This window comes from Nomascus leucogenys, chromosome 11 (assembly GCF_006542625.1).
Source record: "Nomascus leucogenys isolate Asia chromosome 11, Asia_NLE_v1, whole genome shotgun sequence".
Taxonomy (NCBI): Eukaryota; Metazoa; Chordata; class Mammalia; order Primates; family Hylobatidae; genus Nomascus; species Nomascus leucogenys.
The window spans coordinates 97,154,414-97,169,061 of NC_044391.1; the positions used below are offsets into that span (position 1 = coordinate 97,154,414).

Here is a 14,648-nt window from a genome sequence, read left to right on the forward strand (position 1 = left end):
ATACTCATAGGAAAAGGTATTATATATGTGCTTATATTAGAAAGCAGTATGATGAAAAATTTAAAAATAATTACTCTTTTAAAATTTTTAATAATACATCAAAGACAAAAGGAAGCACAAGCATATAACTGAAATTAATAAAGCAAGAATAACAGATTATACAAAGTTTGGGTGAATACAGTAGTTTTCTTTTGAAAAGATGAAGAAAATACATATATCCCACACGAACTCAGGGTAAAAAGAGAGAAACAATATAGATTAGTCATGCGAAAGACAGACATTTTCAAAGGTAAAATGGAAATACTATTCTTAACTCTTTGGAAACAAATTTGAAAGGCTAGAGAAAATGGAGCATTTTCTACCTAAATTTAAATTATTAAAATAAACCTAGGATCATGAAGAAAACTTGAAAAGACCTTTAAGAATGAGACAATAATTAAAGATCAACCTTAAAACAAGCACTATCACCTGATTTTTCACAACTGATTTCTTTCTCATGTTTAATGGGTTTTTAGAACTTCAAATACTATTTAAGATATATTTAACAATAGAAAAGATAGAAATCTCTTAATTAATTTTATGAGGCTAAAAAACAGCATCAAAAAATTATCTCATTTACATATATTGAAATGTAAATTTTAAAGACAATTTATTGCAAAATTAAACTCAAAAACTTTAACATAATACATTTAAGAGGAAAATACATACAGGTAATTAATAAAAAGAAAACTACAAACACCTTATTGAAGGACATAAAACAATATTGAAAATGCAAAGTAAATGATTTTCTTGGGTGGAAAAAATACAACAAAAGAGTAAATTTTTCCAACATTAATATATAAATTTGATATAATTTTATTTAGGATATCTAAACTAGTTTTTCATATTTTAGAGTTAAATGGTACTAAATTTTAACTGGCCCCAAGGCCTGCTGGTTGCCCATTTTTATGATTTTTTAAAAAATTTTTTTATTTCCATAGGTTTTTGGCAAAAAGGTGGTATTTAGTTACATGAGTAAGTTCCTTAATGGTGATTTGTGAGATTTTGGTGCACCAATCTTCTGGGCAGCATACCCTGAACTCGATTTGTATTCTTTCATCTCTCACCACCCCCTACGCTTTGCCCCAAGTCCCCAAAGTTCATTGTATCATTCCTATGCCTTTGCATCCTCACAGCTTAGCTCTCACTTATGAGTGAGAACATACAGTGTTTGGTTTTACATTCCTGAGTTATTTCACTTAGAATAATAGTCTGCAGTTCCATCTAGGTTACTGAGAATACCATTAATTCCTTACTTTTTATGGTTGAGTAGTATTCCATCATGTATATATGCCACAATTTCTTTATCCATTTGTTGATTGATGGGTATTTGGACTGGTTCCATGTTTTTGGAATTGCAAATTGTGCTGCTATAACATGCATGTGCAAATATCTTTTTCATATAATAACTTATTTTCCTCTGGGTAGATGCCCAGTAGTGGGATTGCTGGATCAAATGGTAGACTATATTTTAAAGCCACTGTAATCAAAGCAATGTGGTATTGACAAAGGGCTTGGAAAGATGTAAGAAAGAAAATCCAGAAATATATTACACAATATATGAGACTTTACTGATAATACAAACATTGAATTTAACAGGTTGTCTCAACAGACTATTCCACAGAAAGTAAGATTAGATTATGTATCACATTTCATATGTAAAAAGTATTTCTAGATGAAATAAAGACATTTTACTTAAATTAGTAAACATCTTTGATGACTACTTACAAAATCTAAGGATGGGACAAATGTTAGGTAAAAATGTATGTACAAACACACAGTTTTGTTATATATTTCAATTCTTTAGAGAATTGTCCTTAACAGAAAAAAAATTAAATGTTTATGTCCTAAGAATTTATCCAAGGCCAATAAAATGACTTTGTAATCAGAGGAAGTACATCTTTAGAAACAGGACCCTGGGCTTTTCAGCAACTTCCTTGCAGCAGATGTCAGGCAACTTTAATAATAATGAACTTTTCTTTGAAAGATCATTATTACATTTTTGTTTCTTCTTGTCTTTGTCTATATTTTCTTGGCTCTGTTATTGGAATGCCCTCTGGGCTCTAGTTCTCTCGTTTGCCCTTGCTCAGACTTCATAAGGTGGCTAGTCTCTGGCTCTGCTTTCATATTAGACCAGTCTTTGAATATCTGCTCTTTTGCTCCTTTGGTGTAATATAACTTTCATTTGCAGTAATACTTAAGAGACATCAAAATGAACGCTAGCTCTAAGCAACACTGCTAAGAACTTTGAGCAACTCAAATACAAGGAGCATCTCACCCATCCTAATGGAAAATTCTTCACTGATAATAAACAATGATACTTGTTTTAAATAAAGAGGTGCTGACTTGTGGGACCATTCCTTCCTATGCATGGAGCATTCTCATAACACAACAAATTTCTTCTTTCTATCACATAAAAACCCAGTCCCCCAAAGGAGTGGCTTAGTGAATTTCTTCACTACTGTGTTTTCATGCCTGGCAAATATATATTTCTGTTGTCACTGACTTGATTACTATAGCCTTTTTTTTACTCCCTTTAAACACAATTTATTGTAAACTTGATATGCATGATACTCATGTCAATTCTGATGGTTTGTAAGGACCCAAATATGCTATGGAGTAGAGTTTCAGGTAGATGTGCAACCTATCATTTTGAGAATATTTCTATATTTGCAAAAACATCTCAGCAAAACTATATACTATGTTCCTGAATAATTCTAAAACATAGACTCATTCTATAAGTTCTCACTTAAATTGAGTGCCAGAACAAACATTACTGCTTGCTTACACCAATCAAAAATATATTAACCTGCTGAATTTATTGTTCATCTCTGCTCAAAACCCCATTTTGCATGTATGGTAGTATTTATTCCTCTATGTCTTTTTTTTTTTTTTAAGGTGTGCACTTTTATTCAACTGGTCTTAATCAGTGTACAAGTAGGCCCTGACTACCTCCACCCACTCCCAGGGAGACCAAAAGCCTTCATACATCTCAAGTTGGGGGACAAAAAGGGGGAGCCACAAAGGCTGATCATTCAAAATAAAACAAAATAAAAAAAATTAAGGTGAAGATTTTTAAAAATTTGCATTACATAATTTACATGAAAGCAATGCTACCACCTCCCCTGTGTGGACTCAGGAGCAGACTAGGGCATTTTCCTTAGAGAAAAGTGTGGTGGCTTTTAGGAGGGCAAGGGACTTCCTGTAACAATGCATCTCACGATATTTGGAATGACTATTAAAAAAAGAACAATGTGCTATCAAAGTCCTAGGCCACATTGTAGAACTTTGGAGAATGCTTGCTCCAATCGACTGCTGTCACCTTTGTTCCTGAGTCAAGCCAAAAATCAAACAAACAACAAAAACAAACAACAAAAAAAGCCATGTGCCAATCTCATTTCGTTTTCTGTGCAAGTTAGGTTTTGTCAAGAAAGGGTGTAATGCAACTAAGGTACAGTCTGCCTAGAAGCATTTGCAGTGGACAATGGAGGGGCCGGACTCGTCATACTCCTGCTTGCTGATTCATATCTGCTGGAAGGTAGAAAGGAGGCCAGGATGGGGCTGCCGATCCACAGGGAGTACTTGCGCTCAGAGGAGCAATGATCTTGATCTTCATGGTGCTGGGCGCCAGGGCAGTGATCTCCTACATCCTGTTGGCGGTGCTAGGATACATGGTGGTGCTGCCAGACGGCACTGTGTTGACATACAGGTCTTTGTGGATGTCCACGTCACACTTCATGATAGAGTTGAAGGTAGTTTCATGGATGCCACAGGATTTCATGCCCAGGAAGGAAGGCTGGAAGAGCACCTTGGGGCAGCAGAACCTCTGGTTGCGGATGGTGATGACTTGGATGTAGGGCAGCTCATAGCTCTTCTCCAGGAAGGAGCTGGAGGCCACCATGACCATCTCCTGATCCAAGTCCAGGGCGACCTAGCACAGCTTCTCCTTGATGTCATCCACAATTTCCTGCTTGGCAGTGGTGGTGAAGCTGTAGGCGCTGGGTGAGGATGTTCATGAGGTAGTCAGTCACTCCACAGCCAGCCAGGTCCAGCTGCAGGATGGCGTGGTGGAGGGCATACCCCTCATAGATGGGCACAGTGTGGGTGACCCTTCACCAGAGTCCATCACCATGTCAGTGGTATGGCCAGAGGCCTACAGGGACAGCACAGCCTGGATGGCCATGTACATGACTGGGGTGCTGAAGGTCTCAAACGTGATCTAGGTCATCTTCTCGTGGTTGGCCTTGGGCTTGACGGGGGGTCTCGGTCAGCAGCACGGGGTGCTCCTCAGGAGCCACAGGCAGCTGGTTGTAGAAGGTGTGGTGCCCGATCTTCCATGTCGTTCTAGTTCAGGGTCAGGAGGCTTCTCTTGCTCTGGGCCTCATCACCCACTAGGAGTCCTTCTAACCCATGCCCACCATCACACCTTGGTGCCTGGGGCGCCCCACGATGGATGGGAAGACGGCCCGGGAAACATCGGAACATCGTCACCCGCGAAGCTGGCCTTGCACATGCAGGAGCCTTTGTTGACTACAAGCCCATCGATATCATGGTGAGCTGGCGGCGGGTGTGGACAGGCGGCGGGGTGGCGAGGGGGAGGCTCTGTGCTCGTGGGGCGAACGCGGTCTCCGCGGTCTTCCTCAATGTCCTCTATGTCTTTTAAGTATTTGTATATTGTCTTATCTTAAATGTTTCTGTTGATAATACGTTTAAGTCTTGGGGTTACCTTATAACTTCATGTATAGTAGGTGAATCTTAAAATTTATGTAAGGACTTAAATATGTCGCTTTTTTTGTTTATCACTAGAAGACTGTTTGTGTCACTTTGACTGACATTACAAGCCAAATCAGCTGGTGTGACTGTAAATAGACAGAATATTAATATGGGCTACAAAAGAAGACATACGAGTCTGACTAATAATGTTGATGCTTCTTCTAGAAGAAAATGTCCCTTATTCTTATGTCTCCTACGGTTAACTTCGTCTGCTTTTTCTAGCCTACGAATGTACTAGAGCGGCAAGGCTTTACATTCAAATGACCATATAAAGTTGTGTGTGTGTGTGTGTGTTCTAAAATTAAAAACATTTTATTTTAAATCTTCAATAAATTCAAAGTAGCTTTAAATGTTTGAAACAAGCAACTTCGACTCATATATATATTTATTGTGATATTTATACCAATTGTTTTAGAAATAAAAAGTTTCCTTTGGGAGGCCAAGGCGGGTAGATAAACTGAGGTCAGGGGCTTGAGACTAGCCTGACCAACATGGTGAAACCCCGTCTCTACTAAAAATACAAAAAATTAGCTGGGCGTGATGGCACATGCCTGTAATCCTAGCTGCTTAGGAGGCTGAGGCAGGAGAATTGCTTGAACTCGGGAGGCATAGGTTACAGTGAGCCGAGATAGTGCCATTGCACTCCGGCCTGGATGACAAGAGTGAAACTCCATCAAAAAAAAAAAAAAAAGAGAGAGAAAGAAAGAAGAGAGACGAAAGAAAGAAAGAAAGAAAGAAAGAAAGAAAGAAAGAAAGAAAGAAAGAAAGAGAAAGAGAAAAATAAAAAGTTTCTATTGATGCAGAAGAAATATAATTTAACATGAGTATGTTTTCTTCTCAATACTAGTTCATAAACTCTTAAGTCATTACCTAATACTGTTCTGTTCTATCATTTCTTTACCGAGAAATGAGGTGGTTTTAGATAATTTTTAAGGTTCTTTCTTTTTTATCTTCTTATTGCCAACAGTTTTTTTATTTCTGGTTATTATTTTTCAATGTTCAATTTCATTTGCTACATTATTTAAATATTATATGTGGGTGGAAATTTCTGTAACCAATGGTTAACTGGTATGTAATAAAAAACAAAACGACTTGGGCACTCAAGGACTATGCTTCAAATATTTGAGTAATATCTATGGTTTAGTATATTAATTCTAATGTTTGATCACTAAGTAATGCATGACTAAATGCTTTATTGATACAATAACTTCAGACCCATTTTCTTTTCTTCTTTTTTTTTTTTTTTAGATGGAGTCTCACTCTGTCACCTAGGCTGGAGTGCAGTGGCCTGATCTAGGCTCACTGCAAGCTCTGCCTCCCTGGTTCACGCTGTTTTCCTGCCTCAGCCTCCCAAGTAGCTGGGACTACAGGAGCCTGCCACCACGCCTGGCTAATTTTTTGTATTTTTTTTAGTAGAGACGGGGTTTCTCCGTGTTAGCCAGGATGGTCTCAATCTCCTGACCTCGTGATCCCCCCGCCTTGGCCTCTCAAAGTGCTGGGATTACAGGCGTGAGCCACCGCGCCCGGCCCAGACCCATTTTCCACTTGATGAAATACAAAATAAAACAAAACACAAAATAAAACAAAACCTTTTCAAAATTAGATTTTATTCAGTAATAGACTTAAAACTTGCCTTTCTTTTTCTCTGGCAGTTATTGACCTTTCTTACAAGAGATTATTAGCTAAAGATCACGGCATTTTTATTTTGTTACTTTAAAGCTAAAGAATTTATTATCTCATCCTTAAGGCTGTGGCAGATCATTTTCTTCATGGGCTGTATAGTACATAAATAATGCAAGATTTAAAGCCTTAGAATTCTTTTATCAGCAGATAGCAAAGTACTTAAAAAATCCTTTTCTGGCTTGAGGTAATAGTCTGCTTTTATGCTGAATCTACTCAAGGCTTTGTGAACTGCTTCTATATGGGAGATAAGCAAGTGACACTGGACACATTTAACGAAAGACCTGCCTCAGACTGAATCCACCCTCCATAAAATTCACCAGTAAAGAGAATTGATGTAAACACAACTTTAGTGTTTAAGATTATAATTCGGATGCAGCCACCTCTTTTAGTTCCATTACTGGGTTTCTGGCATGGCTGTTAGTACAGGAATAAAAGAATTTGGATGATGCAAATGGAACTATGCAGTAAGGTTGGGGAGAAAACTGTATAACTCTGATGCTCAGTAGAAATACTTTTGAAATTGGAAACAGAATGGCCATATTTACTTTCCTTAGTCAAGTTTAAATAAAACAGGAGACAGGATGGGCCTGACTGACAGAAATATAACACATTTCTCAAATACTACAAGTTCTATTACCACCCAGGATAGGAGAAATAAAAGTCGACATTACGCTTTTCCAAAATGTATGTACTGGAATTTTGCCAAGTAATTATGTAGCAAATTTTGACCTGCTTTAAGATGGTTATCAACAGAGCTTTCAAAAGTTCAGCATTTCTGACTCTAGAAATTCAGAGGCCTAATTAAACTTAGGTATATATTCTAAAAATCACTTTTATTTTTAAAGCACTATTAAGAATTGGCTTATGCATTTTATTCCCAAGATGTTAAACTGCTATAACACAGAAAGAAACAAAAATCTTCAATGGACCTGTATCATTTTCTGTGTTAAATATTTGATTGTCAAAATAATTCAATTAGCTGGTGTTGAATAATAATAGTGAAAAGAACAAAATTTCAGTGTAAAGTATATAAGTTAAATCTTTTACATGTGTAGTATAATGATTATAGGTATTCAAATAAAAATAAAGATTTTAATAAAAAAATTCAAAATCTTTTTGCCTCACTCACTTTATTTCACGCCTCAATAGGGATCTAACTAATTAAGCAATAAATATAATTGATGACGTATTTTTCAAAAATCTTCAACAAATGTTTAAAAACTAAAATGAGTCTTAGGTAAACTGTGATTGAAACAAAAAAAATTCAGTCAACCCAAAACCATATTACGTAATATTTTTACTTTTTGATTCTTTTCTAAAGTTTTTTATAGCACAGAAAAATTGAATTATCAAACTTTCAACTGAAGTTAGGTATAGTTTAGGTCTTTTATCTGGTTTAACTAATTTAACATTCTCATTGTAAAGTAAAAGAAAGTAAAATCAGTATAATCTACCTCTCCAGATCTACTAATCTCTGCAATAAAAATTTTAAATAGCTCTACATTTGCTATCACAATTGTGTCAGAAAATGGATGTGGTACCTTAAATAGTTTAATATGAGAAAATTCAGTTGATATTGTGGGGAAATATGCTACAAAGTCAATTAGTAATTATCTCAAAGTATTTTTATTATAACAAAATATAGGAAATATTTATCTTAAACTTAGTTTAGGAAGATGGACCTAAATGTGGGTATTATTTGTCAGATAGAAAAAAATATGAATGTGAGTTTATTTAAACATGGTAATATTATCCTACTAGTATGATAACATTTCTACTGGGCCCATAAAACTTATTTTATCAAGCTTTGTTTCATACTATACATTACTGACAAAATAGGGCATAATTCCTCTGCTCTAAAGGAAATACATACTGAAGCTGTTAAAAAAAAAAGAAAAAGAACAGAACATATTCTTTCATGTAAATGTGCTCTTAAGCATTTTGAAGAAGTAGGTCATTGACTTGGTGCAAAAGCTTTTCCAGTCTCTCATGTAAATATGCATTTGACAGTTTAGTAAATTTCAGGTCAATGGTCCAATAGACCAAAAAGTCTTCGGGATATTGGAGGGTATCCTGTAAATGCATGTTAAGGGAATTTAAAAGTTGCAGATTATTGACTTGATTATTGATGCAAAGTAGCCAATACAGCTTAACAGGTAATTAAATATCCTATCATAAAAAGTACAATTTATAGAGTGCAGTCATTTATTAACACTGTAACGTAATATCACTTTTAAAGTTATTTGGTTAATTTTGACATTCTTTTTTGATACCTCTTCTTTTCCATTTTTCTTCCGTGTATAAATATGCTTCATTTTAATAACGCTACAGACTTTTTCAAATTTTCATATAAACTTTCAGTAAATTACTTAAATGGACACCAAAAATGTTTACTGCATTGTGATTTTATCAATTATACAGGTAGTGATTATGTTTTGGTTTTAATTTTCATTTTTATTTTAGATTTGGGACTACTTGTTGTAAGGGTGGATTTCATGGTGCTAAGGTTTTGGGCTTCTATCAATCCCATCATCTAGATAGTAAAAATAGTACCCAATAGAACGTTTTTCAGAACTTTCACTGCCTTTGAAGTCTCCAGTGTCTACTATTCCTATCTTTATGTACATGTGTACCCGATAATTAGCTCCTACTTCTAAGTGAGAACATGCTGTATTTGATTTTCTGTTTCTGTGTTAATTTGCTTAGGATAATGGTCTCCAGCTGCATCCATATTGCTGGGAGGGACATAGTTTTATTCTTTTTTATGGCTGCTTATAAAAAGGGTCTATATGTACCACATTTTATTTATCCAAGCCTCTGCTGATGGGCATCTAGGTTGATTCCATGTCTTTGTTATTATGAATAGTGCTATGATGAACATAAAAGTGCATTGTCTTTTTGGTAGAATGATTTATTTTCCTTTGGGTATATATGCAGTAATGGGATTGCTGGTTCAAATGGTAGTTCTGTTATTAGTTGTTTGAGAGATCTCCAAACTGCTTTCCGCAGTGACTGAACTCATTTACATTCTCACAAACAGTGTATAAGCACTCCATTTTCTCTGTAGCCTTTCCAACATCTGTCATTTTTTGACTTTTTAATGATAGCCATTCTGACTGGTATGGGATGGTATCTCTTTGTGGTTTTGATGTGCATTTCTCTGATGATCAGTGATGTTGAGTATTTTTTCATTTGTTTGTTAGCTGCTTGTATGTCTTCTTTTGAGAAGTGTCTGTTCATGTCAGTTGCCTACTTTTTGGTAGGGTTATTTGTGTTTTTCTTGTTGACTTCTTTAAGTTCCTTATAGATTCTTGAGTATTAGCTCATTGTCAGATGCATACTTTGCAAATATATTCTCCCATTCTGTAGATTGTCTGTTTAATGTGTTCATAGTTTGTTTTGTTGTACAGAAGTTCTTTAATTTAATTAGGTCCTATTTGTCAATTTTTTTTTTTTTTTTTTTTTTTTTTTTGCAATTGCTTTGAGGACTTGGCCATAAATTCTTTGCCAAGCTGATGTCCAGAATGGTATTTCCTAGGTTTTCTTCTAGGAATTTTATAGTTGGTGGTCTTAAATCTTTAAGTCATCTTAAGGTAAGAGAAGTACAGATTCATTCTTCTACATATGGTTAGCCAGTTTCCCTACTACCATTTATTGAATAGGGAGTCCTTTCCCCATTGCTTGTTATTGTCAACTTAGTCAAAGATCATATAATTGTAGGTATGCTGCTTTATTTCTGAGCTGTCTGTTCTGTTCCATTGGCCCATATTTCTAGTTTTGTACCAGTAACCTCTTGTTTTGGTCACTACAGTTTTGTAATATAGTTTGAAGTAAGGTAATAATGGTGCTTTCATCTTTGTTCTTTTTGCTTAGGATTGCTTTGGCTATTTGACTATTTTGGTTTCACATAAATTTTAGAAGAGTTTCTTCTAATTCTGTGAAAAATGATGTTGGTAGTTTGACAGAAACAGCATCGAATCTATAGATTGCTTTGAGCAGTATGGCCATTTTAACAATGATGATTCTTTTAATATATGAGCATAGAATATTTTTTCCACTTGCTTTTGTCATCTATGATTTCTATTAACAGTGTTTTATAGTTCTCCTTGTAGCGATTTTTCATGTCCTTGCTTAGATATGTTCTGAGGTATTTTATTTTCTTGTGTCTATTGTAAATGGGAATGTGTTCTTGCTTAAGCTTTCAGCTTTGAATGTTATTGGTGTATAAAAATGCTAGTGATTTTTGTCATTGATTGTGTATCCTAAAAATTTGCTGAAGTCATTTATCAGTTTTAGGAGCCTTTTGGTGGAGTCTTTAGGGTTTTCTAGGCATAGAATTATATTGTCAGTGAAAAGAAATAACTTCTTTTACTATTTGGATGCCTTTCTTTCTCTTCACTGATTGCTCTGGCTAGGACTTCCAATACTATGTAGAATAGGAGTGGTTAGAGTGGGCATCTTTATCTTCTTCCAGTTCTTAAGGGGAATGGTTCTATTTTTTGCCCATTAAGTATGATGTTGGCTGTGGGTTTGTCATAGATGGTCCTTATTATTTTGAGGTATGTTTCTTCAATGCTGTGTTAGTTGAGGGTTTCTAACATGAAAGGATTTCATTGAAAGGTTTTTCTGAGTCTATTGGGATAATGTTAGTTTTTTAAAAATTATGCTTATGTGGTGAATGACATTTATTGAGTTGCATGTGTTGAGCCAATCTTGCATCCCAGTAATAAAGCCCAGTTGATCATAATAAATCAACTTTTTGGTGTGCCGCTAGATTCACTTTGCTAGTATTTTGTTGAGGATTTTTGTGTCTATATTCGTAGTAGTTATCGGCCTATAGTTTTCTTTGTTGTTTGTGTCTTCGCCATATTTTGGTTACGGGATGAGACTGGTTCCATAGAGTTACAAAGGAATCTCTCCTCTATTTTATAAAATAGTTTCAGTATTAGTAGTACCAACTTTTCTTTGTATATCTGGTAGAATTCTGCTGTGAATCTACCCTGTCCAAAGCTTTTTAGAGTCAGTAGGTTTTTCTTTTGTACTGAATCAATTTTAGAACTCATTATTGGTCTGCTCAGGGTTTCAACTTTTTTCTAATTCAGTCTTAGGAGGTTGTGTGTTTTCAGGAGTTTATCCATTTCCCCTAGATTTTCTAGTTTGTGTACATAGAAGTGTTCATAGTCGTCTCTGAGGATATTTTGTATTTCCTGGGATGGATTTTAGTGTCACTTTTGTCATTTATGATTGTATTTATATGGCTCTTCTCTCATTTTTTTCTTTATTAATCTAGCTAATGGTTTAATGATCTTGCTTATCTTTTCAAATAAATAACCAAGTTTTTGTTTCCTTGATCCTTCATATAGCTTTTGAGGTCTCAATTCCATTTAATACTGCTGTGCTTTCTTTTCTTCTGCCAGCTTTTGGGATTAGCTTGTTCTTGTATTTCTAGTTTCTTTGATTGTGATGTTAATTTGAGATCTTTTAACTTCTTCAAATAGTCATTTAGCATTATAATAATTCCTCTTAACATTGCTTTTGCCACATCCCAGAGATTTTGATATTCGTGTCCCTGCTTTCATTTGTTTCAAAGAATATTTTGATTTCTGCCTTAATTTCATTGTTTACCCATAAGTCATTCAGAAGCAACTTGTTTAGTTTCTATGTAATTGTGTAGTTTTTGAGAGTTCTTCTTTGTATTGATTTCTATTTTTATTACATTGTGGTTCAAGCATATACTTTGTATGATTTCCATTTTTTTGAATTGAGACTTGCTTTATCACCAAGCTTGTGGTTGATCTTACATTATGATCATGTTCAGATGAGAAAAACATATATGCTATGGTTATTAAGTGGAGTGTTCCATAGATGTTTATTGAGTCAAATTGGTCAAGTGTCAAATTTAAGTCGAGAATTTATTTGTTAGTTTTCTGGTTCAACAATCTGTCCTAATGCTTTCAGTGAGTGTTGAACTTCCCCACTGTTATTGTGTGGCTGCCTAAGTCTTTTTGAAGGTCTAGAAGTAACTGTTTTAGGAATCTGGGTGCTCCAATGTTGGATGCATATATATTTAGTATAGTTAAATTTTCTTGTTAAATTGAACCTTTTATTATTGTGTAATGGCCTTCTTTGTCCATTTTTACTGTTGTTGATAAAAAGTCTGTTTTATCTAATACATGAATAGAAATGTCTACTCCTTTTTGTTTTCCATTTGTGTGATAGATCTCTCTCTATCCCTTTACTTTGAACCTATGGGTGTCATTACATGACAGATGGGACTCTTGAAGACAGCAAAAGGGTGTCTTGTTTTTCTATCCAACTTTCCACTTTGTGTCTTTTATGTGGGGCATTTAGACCATTTACAGCTAAGGTTAATATTGATATGTGAGATTTTGTTCTTGTCATGTTGGTGTTTGCTTGCTTTGTGGTGATGAATGTGTTGTTGCTTTGTAGGGTCTGTGGGCTTTGTATTTATGTGTGTTTTTGTGGCAGCAGGTTATCTCTTTCATTTTCAAGTTTAGAACTCCATTAAGTAGTTCTTGTAATGCTGGTCTAGTGGTAACAAATTTGCTTAGCAATTGCTTGTCTGGGAAAGGTTTCATTTCTTCTTTGCTTATGAAGCTTAGTTTGGCGGGATATGAAATTCTAGTTGGAATTTATTTTCTTTGAGAATGCTAAAAAATAGGCTCACAGTGTCTTCTGGCTTGTAAGATTTCTGCTGAGAATTCCACTATTAGCCTGATAGCCTTCCCTTTATAGGTGATCTAACCCTTTTCTCTAGGTGTCTTTAAGATTTTTTCTTTCATGTTTGACCTTGAAAAGTCTGATGACTATGTGTCTTGAAGATTGCCATCTCTTATTAGCATCTCACATGTGTTCTCTGAATGTATTGTTTTTGCAATTTAACCTCTCCAACAAGATTGGAAAAATTTTCCTGGATTATATTCTCAAATATGTTTTCCAAGTGGCTTACTATAATGGTTAATATTAGGTGACAAATTGACTGTATTGAAGAATGCCTAGATGGCTGGTGAAGCATTGTTTCTGGGTGTGTCTGTGAAGGTGTTGCCAGAGGAGATTAACATCTGAGACACTTGGCTGGGAGAGGAAGACACACCCTCAATGTGGGTGAGCCCTATCCAATCAGTTCCCAGTGTGGCTACAATAAAGCAGCTGGAAGAAAGGCGATAAGCAGCTTGCAGAATCTGCCCACTCTCTCTCTTCCCATGCTGGAAACTTGCTTTCTCTTCTCCTGCCCATGGACATCAGACTCTGTGTTCTTCAGCCTTTGTACTTTGGGACTTGCACCAGTAACCTCCCAGGGGCTCTTGTGCCTTTAGCCTTAGACTGAAGCCTGCAGGATTGGCTTCCCTGGTTTTGAGGCTTTCTGATTTGGACTGAACCATGCTACTGGTTTCTCTCTTTTCTTAGCTTGCAGGTGGCCTATTGTGGGACTTCACCTTGTAATCACGTGAGCCAATTCTCCCTAATAAACTCTTTTATATTTACATATATCCTATTGGTTCTGTCCCTCTGGAGAACCCTAGTACACTTCCTCTCTCTTCTTGCTTAGGAACATAAATGAGTGGTAGGTTTGGTTGCTTTACATAATCCTATATATCTTGGAGGATTTGTCCAGTTTTTGAAATTCTTTTTGCCTGATGGGCTTGATTCAAAGTACTGGTCTTCAGGCTCTGAGGTTATTTCCTTTGCTTGGTCTGGTCTGTTTTTAAGTCTTCTAATTGTATTTTGAAATTCTCATAGTGAATTTCTCAATTTCAGAAGTTCCATTTGATCCCTTCTTAATATAGCTATATCATATTCAAATCTTATATCATTTTTCTGGCTTCCTTTGATTGAATTTAATTGAAACTTTCTCTAGGACCTCATTGAGCTTCCTTGCCATCCAGATTCTTAATTCTGTGTCTGTCATTTCAGACATTTCAATCTGTTTAGATTACATTGCTAGGGAACAAGAATGTAACAAAACACTCTGACTTTTTAAATTGCTAGAATTTTTGTGCTGATTCCTTCTCATCTGAGACAGCTGGCATTTCCTTTTATTTTTGAATTTGATGTCACTTGGATAGGGCTTTTTGTTTTGTTTTTGTTTTCCTCTTGTGACTATGGTGAATGTTGCGTATAGTTGAATGGCT

General features: G+C 35.5%; 1 pseudogene; it reads right to left on the reverse strand.

Annotated features, from left to right (window-relative positions):
* Positions 1 to 3,501: 3,501 nt before the first annotated feature.
* Positions 3,502 to 4,585, reverse strand: LOC100584205 (annotated as a pseudogene).
* Positions 4,586 to 14,648: the final 10,063 nt, after the last annotated feature.